Genomic DNA, 18,570 nt, shown 5'->3' with positions numbered 1-18,570 from the left:
TTAGTAATCAGGGAAATGAAAATCAAAACAATTCTGAGATTCCACCTCACACAAGTCAGAAAAACTCAGGTGACAGCAGATGCTGGAGAGGATGTGGAGGAAGAGGGACACTCCTCCATTGCTGGTGGGATTGCAAGCTGATACAACTACTCTGGAAATCAGTTTGGCAGTTCCTCAGAAAATTGAACATAGTATTATTTGAAGACCCAGCAATAGCACTCCTGGGCATATACCCAGAAGATGCTCTAACATGTAATAAGGACACATGCTCTACTATGTTTATAGCAGCCTTATTTATAATAGCCAAAAGCTGGAAAGAACCCAGATGTCTCTCAACAGATGAATGGATACAGAAAATGTGGTACATTTACACAATGGAGTACTACTCAGCAATTTAAAAAAACATTAATTTATGAAATCCTTAGACAAATGGATGGATCTGGAGGATGTCACCCTGAATGAGGTGACCCAATCACACAATAACACACATGATATGCACTCACAGATAAGTGGATATTAGCCCAAAAGCTGAGAATACCCAATATACAATTCACAAACCACATGAAACTCAAAAGAAAGGAAGGCCAAAGTGTGGATACTTCCATCCTTCTTAGAAGGGGGAACAAAACACCCATGGAAGGGGTTACAGAAACAAAACGTGAAGCAGAGACTGAAAGAATGACCATTCAGAGACTGCCCTACCTGGGGATCCATCCCATATACAATCACCAAACCCAGGCGCTATTGTGGGTGCCAAGAAGTGCTTGCTGACAGGAACGTGATATAGCTGTCTCCTGAGAGGCTCTGCCAGTGCCTGACAAATACAGAAGTGAATGCTTACAGCCATCGATGGGACTGAGCACAGGGTCCCCAATGAAGCAGCTAGAGAAAGGACTTAAGGAGTTGAAGGGGTTTGCAGCCTCATAGGAGGAACAGCAATATGAACTATCCAGTACGTGCAGAGCTCCTGGGGACTAAACGACCAGCCAAAGAGTACTCATGGTGGGACTCTTGGCTCCAGCTGCATATGTAGCAGAGGATGGCCTAGTTGGTTATCAATGGGAGAAGAGACCCTTGGTCCTGTGAAGGCTCTATGCCCCAGTGTAGGTGAATGTTGGGACCAGGAAGCAGGAGTGGGTGGGTTGGTGAGCAGAGAGAGGGGGGAGGTCATAGCAGGAGGGGGTTTTCAGAGGGGAAAATCAGGAAAGGAGATAACATTTGAATTGCAAATAAAGAAAATATCTAATAAACAAAAACAAAAAATAAAATGAAATTATTCTGTAAGTATGCTGAGCCACTGCATTAAGTCTGATCTTTCATTGAGAAAGAAGGAAAAAATGGTCTCATATAAGCAAGGTAGAGAATGACTGACAAAGAATCATTTTTTTTCTTTCCAACAATGAGAGGATTTGTGGATGTTTAACATGAACTACTGAAATGTGCACTGGCTAATATCCCTGGGAGAATTATTCTCTGCAGGCGTGCCTCCTTACCCTTGGCAATGTTCTGCTCTCTAAGTTCAGGAGAGACTGGTGTGTGAGAAGACATGATATGGAGGGATGAAATAAGTTCTGCCTTTAGGACTGGCTCAATGGACAAATGTGCAAGGACCAAAGTTTGGAAAACCAAAATCCACATAAATCCCAGAAGTATATTTGACTCCCTGTCCCCATCATTTTAGCACTCAAGAGGTAAAAAAAGGAAGTCCAACAGAAATCCAGGTAGCCAGATCAAGTGCTAGATCCAGCCTTAATGTGTAAGATGGACATGGATGATAGCAACACCAAGCTCTGTGTGAGCACACATGTATGAGTACTTACACACATGTCAACATTAAAATGCACATGCATTCAGAACATAAGTGTACACACATGAAAAAAAAATGTCGTGGTACCAATGCTTTCAGGGATGTCCTGACTATTGAGGAGCCATTTATTTTTGCTGAAAAGAGGGAAAAATAGAAGGCTTATCGATTTGGATTCTCTAATTAAAATCTACAAATGACATTCATTTTCCTCCATTTTCTTCATAAGTGATCGACTCATTCTGAAATAGATCTGGATCATGATATTGTTTTTCCAGTGGCTTTTTAAAATGAGTATATATATATATATATATATATATATATATATATATATGTATATATATATATACTCTCTCTATATATATAGTGTATGATAGTTGTCTATCACCACTGCCTCTTAAACAACCTTGGCACACGTCTATTAGAAAATGTCACAGCTTAAATTTTTTTTTTTTTTGTGAATCCCAAAATTCTTCATTTGAAAGAATGGTATAAATTAAAGAACTTAAGTGGATGTTTTGAAGTAGGTTACAGAAAAGGCAAAGGCAGCCCCAATCTGCATGCAGTGCTTTGGTGACCAGGGATGTCACTCGTTGCTTTGGCATAGTCAACTTAGTTCTCATTATCACTGTGTCCCAGCATATGCTTATCAAAGATCTATTCCACCACGCCAGGTTCAGGAACTTACATCTTTCTCAAGCTGGTTATATCATCACCCAGTTCTGTGATGGATTTCGCCTGTCCATTCAGGTAATGGTTTTCAATGTAGTCACATAAGTAGGGGTCGTTTTTTGTCAGTAGCCAATTTGTGCAGTTGTGGTAGTGACTGATTCACACTCTTTTTCAAGTGGAGTGAACACTCCATTGGGTTCAGCCCATTTCCCCCAGTCATCATGGTCTGATTTCTTGATAACTACGCAGGAAAATTTGGCTACCTCCTTAGTACTGCAGCACCATCAATTTCTCAAAGTGTTCCCTCTCTTACTGAGATTGGCTGAGAAAAAGTTCTTCAGAGCCAAATCATCCTGGTCAAAGTAGCACCATGGACAGGTACAAACAGGCTGCATTCAACTCCAGGCTCATCTGCTGGTTGACCAAATTCCCGGTGGTATATAACTCTGCACTGAACCTGCGCTGGAGTCTTGGTGGTCACTGCCCAGAACAGTGGAAAGAGAGGCTGTGGGGACTCTGGAGCAGCAGCAGGAAGTGGGGCTGTGGCCCGGAGTAGTTACGTGGGGTTGGTTGGCTTGAATACTTACTTTGTTCAAGAACTGTCGAAGAAGCAGGAAACCAGAGGGCCTCTGGGTCGAGAACCTCTGGCTTAAAAATATTTTAGATTGACACGTAATTTTGGTATGTATTTATGAATTACAATGTGATGTTTCACTTCATGTATACATGAGTTAAATTCTCTTAACTCTGAAATGTGTTACATAACTGAATTTTTATAATATCTGGGCAAGGGAATAAACTGTGTCCCTATGAGTCGCAAATATACACAAAATTCTCTAATGGGTGGCATTTCGTGTAAAGAATGACAGAAAACAGAAAATAAAAACTATCTATCAAGAGAATGTGAGTTTTTATTTCATTAATAAAGTAAAATTATCCTGAGCATAACTGTGATAATCAAATATTTGCGTATTCAGTGTGCATTCAAAGGGTAATTCTTTTTCTAGAAGATTGAAGCTTGAGGATCATTTTTCTCGTTAATGACTCTCACATGCTGAATGTTGCAAACCAGTAGGGAAGGAAGGGTAGGATTGTAAAGAACACAGCACACTTGCTGCAATTCCCACCTCCCACATTCACAGCAGCTGCTGATGCTCTTTCCAGGGAGCTGAGACTCAGTCTCCTCGTCCTACAGGAGGTCTTCATCAGTTCATTAGTGATGGCATTAAAACCCTGACTTTCTCACATCTTTCTTTAAAACTTTAAAAACTACTTTGTAGACTTCATGTTACAGGGAAATGAGTCTAATATATTTCTATTTTTCAATTTAACTTGAAAGTCTGGATTTAACTGTCACCAACCCAGATAATTAAATTACTTTAACTAAATATTTCCAAAAATTATTCTAGGTCAGTATGTTTATCTGAATTTGGAGGAAACAAAACTTATATTGACTAATTTTGATTTGATAGGAACTTAAATCTAAAAACTTTGACTTTTTTTCTTAAAACAACTGTTCCAGAAAGCAATAAGGCATTTGAAAAAAAAATCCAAAAGTTCTTTATGATAAAAGCCCTGGAAAGATTAGGGATACAATTAGAAATACATCAACATATTCAAGGTAATTTACAGCAAGTCCACAGGCAACATCAATCTAAATGGAGAGAAATTCAAAGCACTTCCACTAAAATCTGGAACAAGACAAGGTTGTCCCTTCTCTCCATACCTCTTCAAGATAGTACTTGATGTCTTAGCTAGAGCAAGAAGACAACTGAAAGAGATCAGAGGGGATACACATAGGAAGTGAAGAAGTCAAAGTATGTTTATTTGCAGATGATATGATAGTATATACGTGACCCTAAAAGCTTCATCATGAGTCTTCTACAGCCGATAAAATCATCCATCAGTGTAGCAAACTACCAAATTAACACACAACAATCAGTAGCCCACCTACATACAAATAACAATGAACTGAGAGAGAAGTAAGGGAAATGGTACCTTTCACAATAGCCTCAAGCAATATAAAACGTCTTGGATTAGCTCTAACCCAGCAAGTGAAAGATTTATATGATAAAAACTTTAAGTCTTTGAAGAAGAAATTAAAGAAAGCATAAGATAAACAGATCTCTTGTGCTAATGGAACCATAGGATTATTATAGTCAAAATGGCCATCCAATATAAAAAAATCTACATATTCAATGCAATTCCCATTAAAATTCCAATATAATTCTTCACAGAACTTGAAAGGACACTTTTCAACTTTATATGGACACACACACATCCACCACCACCACCACCATCACCACCATCATCATCACCACCACCACCACCACCACCACCAAAAACAAAACAAACAAACAAAATCCAAAACTCCATATAGTTAAAACACTTCTGAATTATGAAAGGGATGTCTGGAGTTTTTTCATCACCATATCCGATCTTAAATTGCATTACAGAGCTATAGTAATAAAAACAGTATGGTTCTAGCATAAAAACAGACACATTGATCAATGGAATCAAACTGAAAACCCAGACATAAATCCATGTAGCTGTGGGCATCTGATTTTTGGCAAAGAATCCAGAAATACACACAGGAGGAGAGACAACACATCTTCAACACATGAGCTCGCCAAACTGGATGGCAGCATATTGAAGAGCGCCAGGACCAGGAGGTGGGAATGTGTAAATTGGTGAGCAGGTGGAGGGAGGAGGGGATAGGGGGTTTTCAGAGGGGAAACTAAGAAAGGGGATAGCATTTGAAATGTAAATAAAGAAAATATCTAATAAAAAAGATAAGAAATACATATAAAAAATAAAAGAACACTGAATCTGACAGAATAGAAAGTGGGGCACAGCCTTGAACTCATTGGCATAGGAAAAGATTTCCTGAACAGAACACAGCACAGGCAGTGAGATCAGCAATTAATAAATGGGACTTCATGAAACTGAAGATCTTCTGCACAGCAACAGATACCTTCAGTTGAACAAGGCAGGAGCCTATAGAATAGGAAAATACCTTTAACAACTTTACATACAGTAGAAGGCAGATATCTAAAATATGCAAACAAGGAAACAAACAAAAATCCTGGAATCAAGAAAACAAATAACCTAATTTCAAGTGCTAATTTTTAATCTAAACAGATAGAGGAAACTCAAATGGCTGAAATTCACCTAAAGAAACATTCAACATCCTTAACCGTTATGGAAATCAGTGTGGTGGTTCTGCTGGACACTGGGAATCAATTGATGTACCTCAGGATCCAGCTGATCCACTTTTGGGTATATACCCAGAGAATGCTTCATCGGACTACAGAACCCCAAACACTTATTCAACGATGTCCATTGCTGCTCTACTCATAATAATAGCCAGACATTAGAAATATTCTAGATGCCTGTCAACAGATAAACATTAATGAAAATGTGATGCAATTATGCAATAAACTATTACTCAGCAATTAAAAAATGAAATTGTGAGATTTTCAGGTAAGTGGATGGAGATGGAACAAAAAAAATCATCTTATGACAGGTAATCCAGAACCAGAAATACAAAATAGTATTTATTCACTCATTTGTAGATATTAGCTTTAAATAATTGGTCATTGGTAAGCACATTACCATCCATATAGCCACAGAAGGTTAGGTAAAGAGTAAGGGACGAGTAGAAGAGAAATAGAAAGTTGTGGATGGTGGGGAGGGAATACTGGAATGGAAGATCAAATGGGTGGGGTAGGGGAGAAGGAGACAAGTAGGCTTAACTAAAATATGGGCCATTTGTGGAATTATATGGAAACCTAATACAGTAGCAGCTTAAATACATACATATACAAAATTAAATTTAATGAAATTTAGGCCTTGAACAAGAGAAGGCCAAAAGAGTGGAAGACTCAGAGGGGATGGAGGACACAAGGGAAACAAGGCATTCTAAACACAAGACTGACACACATGTGAACTCACAGAGACAGAGGCAGCATGCACAGGACCTGCAGGGCTCTGACAGAGAAGGTCCAAGAGCTAAAATGAGAAGTAAACACACACCCCCATCACTAACTGATAACCACTTACAAATGAATGTGGTTTCTTTAAGGGAATCTCACTGGGGAGACAGACTATTCTTTTTCATTTTGTTTTGTTTTTGTTTGTTTGTTTGTTTTTGAGACAGAGTTTCTCTGTATAGCCATGGCTGTCCTGAAACTCACCTTGTAGACCAGGCTGGCCTCGGGCTCAGAAATCCACCTGCCTCTGCCTTCCGAGTGCTGGGATTAAAGGCGTGCGCCACCACCACCTGGCTGGAAACAGACTATTCTTAATGGTAGGGCATATGTCCAATAATATATATATATATATATATATATATATATATATATATATATATAGGCTTCTGGCTTTGTGTTTTGTGCAAACATGTATCTCTTGTCTCTGTCTATTTGTATTTCTTGTGTTTTTTTCCTTTGGCCCTTCTTGTTGTTCATTTTGTTTTAATCTGACTCATTTTATTTTATTCTATCTTATTTTTCATCATTCCTTATATGCCTGCTTGTTTTCTAAGGAGAGACAGAAGTGTGTGGATAAGGATGAGAGGGGAGGTGGAGAGGAACTAGATAGAGTTGGGGAAGGAGAAACCATAATCAGAATGTATTACATTAAAAAATCTATTTTCAGTAAAGTCAAAAATATCCCATTTTTATTGTTGAAGAACTATACATTGAAAGATTAAACTACTCATCCAAATCTTCTAGCTTTCAATAGCAAAGCCAACATTCAAATCCTTTTCTATATTCCTGAAGGGATCAGAATTGCTTTTGCAAAACCTGAAGGTTTAATTTGTCTGAGGGCTTGTACACACATGTTTTCTAGTTTGAGCTAGCGGAGTCCGAATGAGGACATGCATAGATTAGCATCTGGTTTCATATTTTAGCCATGTGATAGATCTGGAGTGGGGAATTTATCTCTCCAATGAAGAGAGACATATGATGCCAGGCACAAAAACTAGTGCCTAGCAAAGGGCACTTTCTTTGTAGAAATTTCTGGCTACTTTTGCTTTATGCGGGTCTACTTAAGTGTCAGAATTACCTCACTAATGTAAATGAAATATGTATGTCAAAGTTTATGCATGTGGATTCATAGTTTTTTGTTATTGTTGATTTCAATCAACAATGTTGTGAAGTTTTTTGTTTTTGTTTTGTTTTGTTTTGTTTTTTTGGAAAAATGTTGTGAATTTTTTCTGTACTGGTTTTGTAGTTGACACATTTATTCCTAGAAATTTATCAGTTTTAGTGCCTTTTGAAATGTTACTTTCAGATTATTTTAGCTGTTATAAATTTTGATGTCATGTCTGATACATGAGTTACGATGTAACATTTTGATTCATGTACATTACTTCTCTTAATCCTGAAATAATACATAAAGAAAATTTGAGAACATCACAGATAAGTGTATAAAATGTGTTCTTTCGTGTGTCAAACCATGAGCTTGTATCTCTGTCTTCACATATTAGTTCCTGGTTGTAAATTATTTTGGATTTTTGATAGGTAAAATGAATAAGTTGTTATGCTTACTTCCTTTCAAACCCCTGTAAGTTTTCTTTTCTAGCTCATGCAATCAGGTAGGACCTCTACACATCTACACACATTTTAAAGTTACTGTGCATAGATATCTTGTATTTACTAATTGCATATGCTTAAAGAGTTATTGTGACTTAGGAATACAATGTTAAATGATTAATAACTAAGAGAGTTAATACATTCATCATTTCAAAACATTAGTGGTGAGAATACTTGAAAATTATTCTTTGGTAACTGTGAAATTTATTACGCTATTATTGACTATATTCGTTATAGTCTGCAATAGAGCAGAGCCCACCAGTCAGAAAACTTTATCCTTCCCTGATCTGGGAACCATTTCCCATCTGCTGGTCCATCCAACTCAATCTCCTAGAGTCATCATTCAGCTCCTCCTGTTACTTTGGTTGTTTTAGATTTTATGTGTGAGAATATGCAGTACTAATCTTTCTGTAATAGCTTATTTTACTCGGTGTTATGTTGTCCAGTTCCACCCATGTTGTCACAGTCTCAGAATGTTTTTCCCATTAAAGGCTGAGCGACAGTCAATGGTGTGTATATGTGTATACACACACACACACACACACACACACACACACACATATGAAATCTTCATATGGTTTTATCCACCCAGGGAAAGGGGTCTCATGTAGCTCACAATATTCTCAAACTTGATATGCAGCAAAGAGTGATCTTGAACTTCTGGTCCTCACTCCTCCTCTCAAGTGCTGGGAGTATTGGCCTGTGCTGCCACACGTAGCTCCTTCATATCATTTTGCATTCTTACTGTACTGTTACATTTCACTAACAAGACTTTGCTTTTCCATACATTCCCTAAAACTCCACTGTCTTTGTCTTGAAGTGGTATCTTATTTGTGTGTTTGTGTGTGTGCACATGTGTGTGCAGATGCACATGGCAGACAGGAAGTACTATTGTGTTCCTCAGTTGCTTTCCACTTCTTTTACTGAGCCTGGATCTTCTTGTTTGGCTATACTCTGCTCTTGTGCCCTGGGAATTCTCTTGCCTCTGCCCCGCTAATGCTAGTATTACAGCATGAGCTGCTACAACCAACTTTTCCCATGGGTGCTGACAATCAAACCCTGGTCCTTAGGCTTGCATAGCAAGCATTTTACTGACTGAGCCATCTCCACTGGTGCCATCTTCTATTTCAGCTTTAATCTCCTTTATGATTAGCACTGTTGGGCATTTTTTCAAATATATCTTGTTTGACTTCTATTAACACATGTTTATTCATTTTCCTTGCCAATTTTATAATTGCTTTATTATCTGACTATTGAGGAATTCCTTGTATGGTATAGATATTAATCCCTGTTCAGATGTTTGGCTTGCAAATATTTCAGTCTGCTTGTTTCATTGTACATATTAATTATTCTGATAGTTTCATTTGTCTGTTTTTACTTTTATTTATCTGATCTTTGGTGTTTATGTTTAAAGGAAAACAAAATAAAAACTACATAGGCTGTTTAGTTTTTCTTTCATGATTTCCCACAGTACTTTAAGGTGTTTTTTTTTTAAAATCTATACCTTTAGTTATTCCACTTTAAATGGATTTTTGTTTATAGTATAATAATCAAATTTAATTCCTTGGCATTAAGTAATCCAAGTTTCTAAACATAATTTATCAGAGACTGTTATTTTACCACTGTGTATTCTTGACACTTTTGTCAAAAATCAATTGACCATATAAGCATGGGTTCATTTATGGGCTCTATATTGTGTTTCATTGGACAATTTATCTCTTCTTATATCAACAACACATTTATTCTCACTACTGATGCTTTGTAGTACAATTTGAAATCAATATATAGCTGTATTCTTTAAAAACAGATTTATTTTTATGTGTATACACACACACAAACACACACACACACACACACGCGCGTGTGTGTGCCACATATTTAAGCATGAGACTGCAGAAGCCAGAGGAAGACAGTAGAATCCCCCAAACTGTAATTGTAGATGGTTGTGACCTGTTAAATATAGACACTGGAAACCAAGTATGGATTCTTTGCAAGAATAACATGTGCTGTTAATCAATGTGCATCTCTTCAGTACCTAGCATTTTGTTGTTGTTTTGTTTTATTTCATAATGTTGGCCCTGGCTATATAGTTTTTATAGTTAAATGTGAATTTTGAATTTTTAAAAGGATTATTGAACATTAAAGTGTGAAAAGTGTGTTGATATTAATTATCTCAATCTATGCACACAAGATATTTTATCGTTTATTTGGGTCTTTAACTCATTCATTATTATTTTGTAGCTTTAGCATATATATCATTTATCTGATTTGTAGCTAAGTATCTTATTTATTTTTATATTCTGTTTTAAATATGATCATGCTCTTTGTTTCTTCTTAAATATCTCATCGCTATTGTACAAAATGCTGCTGGCTTTTGCATGTTAGTCTGGTATTCTGTAACTTTTCTGTATTTGTTCGTTAGATCTGGCAGGTGGTGTATGCTAGAGCTTTAAAGGTTTTCCAACCTTCACATCTTGTTGTTAGCAGTTAGGGATCATTTCACTTCTCTTTTTCTTGATGGCTACCTTTTATTTCTTTCTCCTGCATAATCTCTATTGCAAAAGACTTCTAACACTGCCGAATGAGTACAAGAATGGGTGTCCTTTGTAGCCTTGCCTTTTTTTTAACACTGAGTATTCTGTCCACTGTAGACCTAGTAGAACTGTGCTAGTTTTTAATCTGTTAATTTTGATACATTCTTTTTTAAATTTTTGTGTCTACATTTTTCAAGACATTTTTATGTTTCCTTCCTTATAATGCCTCTCTGAGGCTACAATAGCAATCTAGAAGACAAGATGGATCCCCGGTGCAAAAGTGGCATGGCTGCTATATGAATAACCAACTACTCAATGATTAGATTGGAGGCTCGTACCACAGGAGGAAATCCATGCTTGGTGCTGTAAACCTGGTCAAAAGCTCATGGTCAAGGATGGCTGTTTTGAAAAACAAAACAAAAAACAAAAAATAAAAAACAAACAACAACAACAACAATACAACAAAAACCAAACGACCAAAACCAAAAACCAAAAACCAAAACCAAACATAATTCCAAACTACCTATCAAATATTTATGTTTATACTCACAGATTAGTGCTATTTCTCAACCTTGGTCGGGGACAGTTCTGTTTTCATCAGGTGATAGTTAATTTAGAGTCTCATAACTGGTCAAAGTATTTAAAATAAGTGAGTGTTGAGTGCCTATCATTAAATGGGAGATCTGTAACAACCTTTCCAAAGCTCAGGGAACTCTGCAGAAGATGGGGAAGAAAGTCTATAGGGCCAGAGGATAGAGAAGAGTGTTGTGAAAGACTGTTATGGACATTGCACTCATGAAGTCACAGCAGATGTGAATTCCTGGACAAGATAGCCCCACATTAGAATCTGATAAGGGTTGGTGATGAATCTTTGAGGCTTTATGTCTCCCAGGAGAGCGACAGGCAGCTAACAACTTCTCAGGGAGCAAAAGTCAGTTTCTTCAGTGTTTTAACCACTGGTAAATTTCCTGTGCTCTAATAAATACCACCCACCTTGCTAAGTCAAGCAGCCCTAATTAAACACAGTGGGTCATAACAAAAATGAAAGAAAAAAAACCTAGCCAAAAATCATGAAAATAGGTGGAAGACTTGTTAGGAAGAGGAAGGAATAAGAGAAGGGAGAGAGGGTAGTAGGGTGTGAAGATAATCGAAATATATGTATGTATTTGTGTGTATATATATATATATATTTGTGTATATATATATGTGTGTGTGTATGAAATTATGAAAGAATAATACAAATTTAAAAAGAAAAAGTTTCTATCTCATTTTATGTTTTATTTTTACTTTTTCATCTCATGTTTGAGTTTCAGTATTTTCTATTGCCCTAGCTCCTATGTTCAAGATCACAACTTTCTTGAGTTCAACTTTGATGTTAATTAAATCTGTTGAGTTTTAAATTCTAGTCATCATGTCTTTCTGGTTTATAATTTTCATTTAAAATTGCATTGGAATTTATTTTTTAATATATTAAAAATCACTACTATTTTGTGCCTACTTGTATTTAGTATTGTCGTGGTGATTTGAGGCATTGCTTGATCTGTACACTAAGTTTTGACTGTCCAGAGAGCATTCTCCAGTTGTGTGGTTAGAGGCTGAGGGACAGATTGTGATGAGAACCTAGGATGACTTGAAGCACTGCACAATCTGTATGGTGACACTTTTTATTTCTTCACTGACTTCTAAAATGAAACCATTTAGTAGTTTTTAAAAAAGAGGGCCTTGAGGTGTTTAAGGCCCTCTTTTTCTTAAGGCCTCAACTCTAATGTTTGTACTTCTAATAACCTGAGATTATGAAAACCTCTCTATAGTTTCCAGTTGGCTCTGCTTCTCATCCTTTTGACCTGTAATGCTTACTCAGCAAATGTCTTGATTGGGTAATTGTGTTCAGTACTGACTGCACTGTCCATGGGCATCATTCTTTATATTCTGGCTGCATTAGTAGGCCCTAAACCAAGCTCTAATGACTCCTCTGCCAACCTGTGTTTGTTTTCTAAGCCTAGTGCATTTTTCTGAGAATTGTCAAATGTTCTGAGAGGAGAAATAATGTGAAGAAAATTGAGTTTATAACAATATGCTTTTCACCTGTCTGCATTTTATACCGTCATGTCCTGGTTGACTTATTTTTCTGCAAGTCTTTCAAATAAAGTTTGATTTTGTATTGTGTTCAGCTTTTAGTATTGTTCTTGGTAAGTGCACTGGACTGCTGGGAGAAATAGGTGTCTTGAATTATCTTTTCTATAAATACTTTAGCTAACTATGGAAATCCAAGTATTCATTTGATTCTTAAACACTCTGCATCATAGGACTCTTCAGTATTTCCAGGAACAAAAGACAATAGTGTTTTTGGAACTGAGCCTATATCTAGAGGTATCCTTGCCCAGTGATACTGTTATAAAGGCCTCCTGATGGCATTAGCAGAAAAGAGGTATGCCCTTGTATGTTACCAGTTTTACCTTTAGTACTTCATTTTCTCAGGTAATTACAAGAGCCATTCTTTCTAAATCCACCATGCATCAGGGTCTCAGTTTTTTACTTCAAGACATGGATTGACATTTTGTTTTACATAGAGTTTTCCAACAGATAAGGGATTGTGGTATGCATCGGGACTCATGTCATTGTATATTGTATTCCTGTTATGGGTCAGAGTGCAATACTTACTTTATATTGTAAATGTATTGTGTTCCACATTGTAGATTGTGTTATTTACAGAGTATTGCTATCCATCTTCCCAACTCTGGTCTGTCCTCTGCCATCTCTTTACAAATGACAGGAAGATAAGTTCTGTAGTTAATCTATCACTAAGAGCATACTTAAGTTTTTCTTTTCTGAAGAAAAATGTTTCATTGATTGAAACTTTTCAATATGGTTTAGAAATGATTTCACAGACTTATATACTGATATATTAATCCCTAGGTGTTGGTGTTATTTAGAGAGGTAGAAACTTTGGTTCCTGGACCCAAATATGGGGGAAATATGACACTGAGGATGTCCCATTAGATCTATAGCTCACCCTAAATTTTCCTTGTTTCTGTCTCTGTTTCTTGACCACAGTGTAGCAGCTCTGTCCTCCCACATTCTCATAAAGTATGGATCTTCTCAGCCATACACCAAAATATCTGAGATCTTCAGCCCAAATAAATTACTCTTTAAACCATTTCTCTCTTACATAATTGTGAAAGTGAGAAAGGCCTGACTAAACTCGCTAAGTTGAATTTGGATGTCGGACAGCTGTGTTGGTTATCACTTGCATCCTGTGTCTACATGAGTTATCAGGATGATATGCAATTATGTACTTTTTGGTTTCACATATTTTATCTTTCTCTTCATGTTTATAGAATTCAGGTTTATTTTAAGTACAAGTTCTATATTCAGGACTTGGTCTTGTATTTTACCTTAGCAATTTTCAAATATGCATGGTTATATTTACATTTTTATTTGTTATACTAGGTATAATAAAATCTTTATTTTTGTATGCTTTTACAATATATATTTCAGTGTTTGTGACAATTTAAATTATATCAGTCAGGTTTTGAATCACTTGTCCTTCATATCTCCATACCTATTTATTAACAATCTTATTTTTTTATTAACAATCTTATAATCTTAATTAATCTACTGTGCAAGGTAAAAATGAATTGCATACCCCACGAAGGGCATATTATGAATGCCTTATTGCAGTGAATAAAATAAATCACTTCATAATAAATTTTGACAGCTTCCATAAAGAACTGTTTAGAAAGATTTTAAAAATCCAGTTGTATATTACATCATCATATGTCTAGTTTACCATGCATTATGTGAAGGACAGAGAAGAGACTGGACATGAGTATGCACTTTAACATGGTAACATGAGAAGCTGTCTACTGTCACAGGAAAGTGGGCTGAGATTTACCCATTAAAGATTTTTCTTTTTGAAGTGAGATGAAGAAATACATACTTTGATGCAAACTTCTTAATGAAATATTTTTTAAAGTAAAATATATATTCCTAACATTAACTTACAAAGACTACTTACTAATTATATTATATATAACTAAGATTATTATAGCATAATGTAGAGAACAAAGGCTTTGACTGCCACTCCACAAACTGTCCTCACTGTCCTCATTCTCTATTCCAGTTACAACTGTTTCCCTTAAAATGTAATTACTATACATATTTTAGTACTTTAATATGAATGGGTATCATTGGTTTATCTTTAAATTTTATAATTTAATTTTAGAAAGTGATTTTAAAGTTTCCATTAATCTGTGCTCCACGTTGTGTCGATTACATTGGCATGCCCTGTGTTGGTATATCAATTACTTCTTTGAACATTTTTAGGCAATATGGAAGCTATGGGAACCTTGGAATAATAGTAAGGCTCATATCATTCTTCATTAATGATTGCACATGTCCTTTCCAGTCTGTTGAGAGCCTTTCTGCATCAACACTTAATAGAAGCGTACACTCGTGTACATGCTTTTTAATGGGGCATTTAGGAGAGGCATTCAGTAGATCTGTTGAGAGGTAATCACAAATAAGCATACTTAATGATATTTTATTTAATAAAAAGCAAAGATATGTGTGCTTATGCACATGGACAAGATTTCTGTCTATTGGTGATCTCACTGCCAGAAAATCAAGAGTGGAAAGAGGCCAACAGGGTGGTTTCATTTTCCTTAACATAGCCTTTCGTGAACAGACAAAACCTAACAACCAAACAAGTTAGGCATGGTGTCTTGTGGCTTTAATCATGAAGAAAAGGAAGACAGCTTTCTCCGAGTTCAAGGCCAGGTTAGCCCAAGTGGCAAGTTCCAGAACAGTCAATACTAAACATTGAGGTCATATTTTATATACATATACATGTACAGGTCATATTTTATATACATATGCATATGTATATAAAATATGTATATATGTATATGTATATATCACTAGCATTTCTATACATATACATTTACATTTACATATACATATACATGTGTATGTGTATGTGTATGTGTATGTGTATGTGTATGTGTATGTGTATGTGTATGTGTATGTGTATGTGTATATGTATATGTATATATCACTAGCATTTCTCAAAATCAATGTGTGGAACATATGTTAATACATGGCAAAATAAATATTCCTATATTTTAAAAAAGCTTGAAAAAAATGCCAAGTTGTCATGCTTATTTGATTATTAGAGTTGATTTTAAAAGTCTTGCATTAAATGAAACATTTTAATTTTGATTAATTGATCTTTCAAAATCTCTTTGGTCACAAGAGGTTTTATATGTGTGTATAGTTTCCATTGACTATTTGACAATTTCTTGTGTTACATATATTAACTATAGGTACATTTGGAAGGTTCTAATAAAGTGATGTTTAATCTGTAGATATCAAAGAGTAGATTATCTGTCTGGCCAATGTTCTATTGCTGTGAAGAGACACCATGCCCACAGCATCTCTTATAAAGGAAAAAATTTAATAGTAGCTTGCATACAATTTCAGAACTTTAGTCCATTATCTGCATGGCAGGGAGTATGGCAGTATGCAGGCATACATAGAGGTGGAGAAGTAGCTGAGAGTTCTACATCTGGATCCAAAGGCATTGGGAAGAACAAGAGCCATTGTACATGGCTTGAGCTTTTGAAAACCTTAAAGCCTACACAGGAGTACCCCTGACAAATGTCTTATCTCTGCAGCTTTCCTTAGCCACAGAGGGAGAGTCCACAACTCTTTTTTGTATCCTTGACTCTAGTGTTGGAACCATGTAACTGAAACTGCCAAGTTCTGTTGTTTGCTGGGGCAGGAACCTTGTCCCTCATTTAAAAATACTTTCAGTGTATTTCTATTTTCAATAGTTTCTTTCATGGCTTAAGCTGTTTTTCATCATGTTTTACAGGTTGGAAGTTTAGTTGGGTAGACTCTTGCTCTGAGATTACTACTTTCTTTATTCCACATAGCATTAGAGTCTTTTTTAAACATTTTTTTTTCTCCTTGAGCCCTGGACTTAGCTCCATTATACTCCCTGGTGCTCATTTTCTCTTCAATCTATGCATTTTGTAATTTTAGTTGCTTGGCATGTTCCTTTCATTACAGATCTGCATAAGAGTTGCCAATAATAGCCACCAGGCAGATTGTTTGGATAAAGGCAGAATGCAGCCACATTCTCCATCAAAATATCACAAGAATGGTCTCTAGGCCATTTATTATTATTCTTTTATTCTGAAACCTCTTGATCTGGCCATCATAATCTACATTGCTCTCAGCACCACTGTCTTCTATTCTTTTACCAGTGTGGCCCATTATACTCTGCTTAAAGTTATTTGACTGCATTTCTAATACAAGATCCCAAAAGTTCACATTCTACCAATAAGCAGCATGATCAGGACTGTTATATCAGTACCCTACTCCTGGCACTAACTTCTGTCTTAGTCAATGTTTCATTGCTGTTAAGAGACACTATGGCCAAAGCAATTCTTATAAGGGAAAACATTAAATTGAGGCTTGCTTACAGTTTCAGTGGTTTAGTCCATTATCAGCATGATGGGAAGCATAGTGACATGCAGGTAGACATGGTACTACAGAAAAAGCTGAGAGTTCTGCACATAGATGTACAGGCAGCAGGAGAAAAGGCTTGGGCTTTGAACCTCCCCCCTCCCCCCTCCCATGACAGACTTTGTCCAATAAGACCATACTTCCTAATCCTTTCATAGTGCCCCTCCCTGAACATTTAAATATATGAATCTATGGGGGGCATTCCTATTCAAACCCCTACATGTGTAGTATCCCACATATAGGAATGCCCCCCCCCCCATAGGCTTATGTGTTTGAATGTTTGACCCATAGGGAGTGGCCTTGTTGGAGTGGGTGTGGCTTTGTTGGAGGAAATGTGTAACTGGGGGTGGGCTTTTAGGTTGCAGATGCTCAAGCCAAGTCTAGTGTGGCATTCTTCTGCTTGCTGCCTGCTGATCTGGCTATAGCTATGGATCTCAGCTTCTTCTCCAGCACTAAGTCTACCTGCATACCATCAGTCTTCCTGCCATGATGATAATAGACTAAACCTCTGAAAGTGTAAGCCAGCACCAATTAAATGTTTCACTTTACAAGGGTTTTCGTGGTCATGGTGCCTCTTCACAGCAATAAAACCCTAAGACTATCTATACGGTATTTACTCTTCTGATTCATGAATATGGATGCCTTTCAATTTATTTAGATTTTTCTTAAATTCTTTCAACAATAGTTTGGTTTTAGTGTGTAAGTTTTGTGCTTCATTTGTTACATTGTTTTTATTATTTTAATAGTCTAGTAGAATGAATTGTTTTCTTTTCTTTTTTTGTATTTGTGTGTGTCTTGGTATGCACCTGCATATATACATTTTTGTAAGTGTGGACATGCATGTGTGTGCAGGTCCTGGTGCACCTTTGTATATGTGCATATGGAAGCCTAGAAATGTATTCTTTAGTCTTCCTTGATTGCTCTCCCCCTTGCTTATTGAAATAGGGCTTTCCACTGAGCTCAGAGCTTCCTAATTCAGCCAGTTTGTCTAGCAGGCTTACAGATTGGAGATTCCTTGGCTTTGTCCTGCTGGGATACCAGGTAACTTTCTTTCCTGCATTTTTTTAAACTTGGGTTCTCAGAATCCAAACTCTTGCCTTCATGGTTATCCAGTAAGCTCTTATTCCACTGAGCCATCTCCTTAGTCCTGAAGTTAATGTCTTATTTCCTTTTTTAAATTATATATAGCAAAAGAATAAAACACAATGGAGTTCTGTATTTTGAACTTCTGTCTTTAAGCCTTGTCATTATTAGCCAGGGCTTGTTAGAAAAACAAAGCTGATAGAATGACTGTATGTTAGAAGAGGACTTATCCCATTGCCTTGCATGATACAGTCTGCCTAATGGAATGATAGCTGTCTTCTCTCTGGAGAATCCAAGATCCTAAGGCTGTTCAGTCCTCTAGGTTGGATGCTTTAACATTGAAGGT

General features: G+C 36.5%; 1 pseudogene; it reads right to left on the bottom strand.

The window, feature by feature from the left end:
• Positions 1–2,416: 2,416 nt before the first annotated feature.
• Positions 2,417–18,278, bottom strand: LOC110284543 (annotated as a pseudogene).
• Between the last annotated feature and the right edge of the window lie 292 nt (positions 18,279–18,570).

Source organism: Mus caroli, chromosome 18, assembly GCF_900094665.2.
Source record: "Mus caroli chromosome 18, CAROLI_EIJ_v1.1, whole genome shotgun sequence".
NCBI classification, from domain to species: domain Eukaryota; kingdom Metazoa; phylum Chordata; class Mammalia; order Rodentia; family Muridae; genus Mus; species Mus caroli.
Note: the sequence above shows the minus strand (reverse complement) of the source record. Positions and strands in the feature narration are given on the sequence as shown.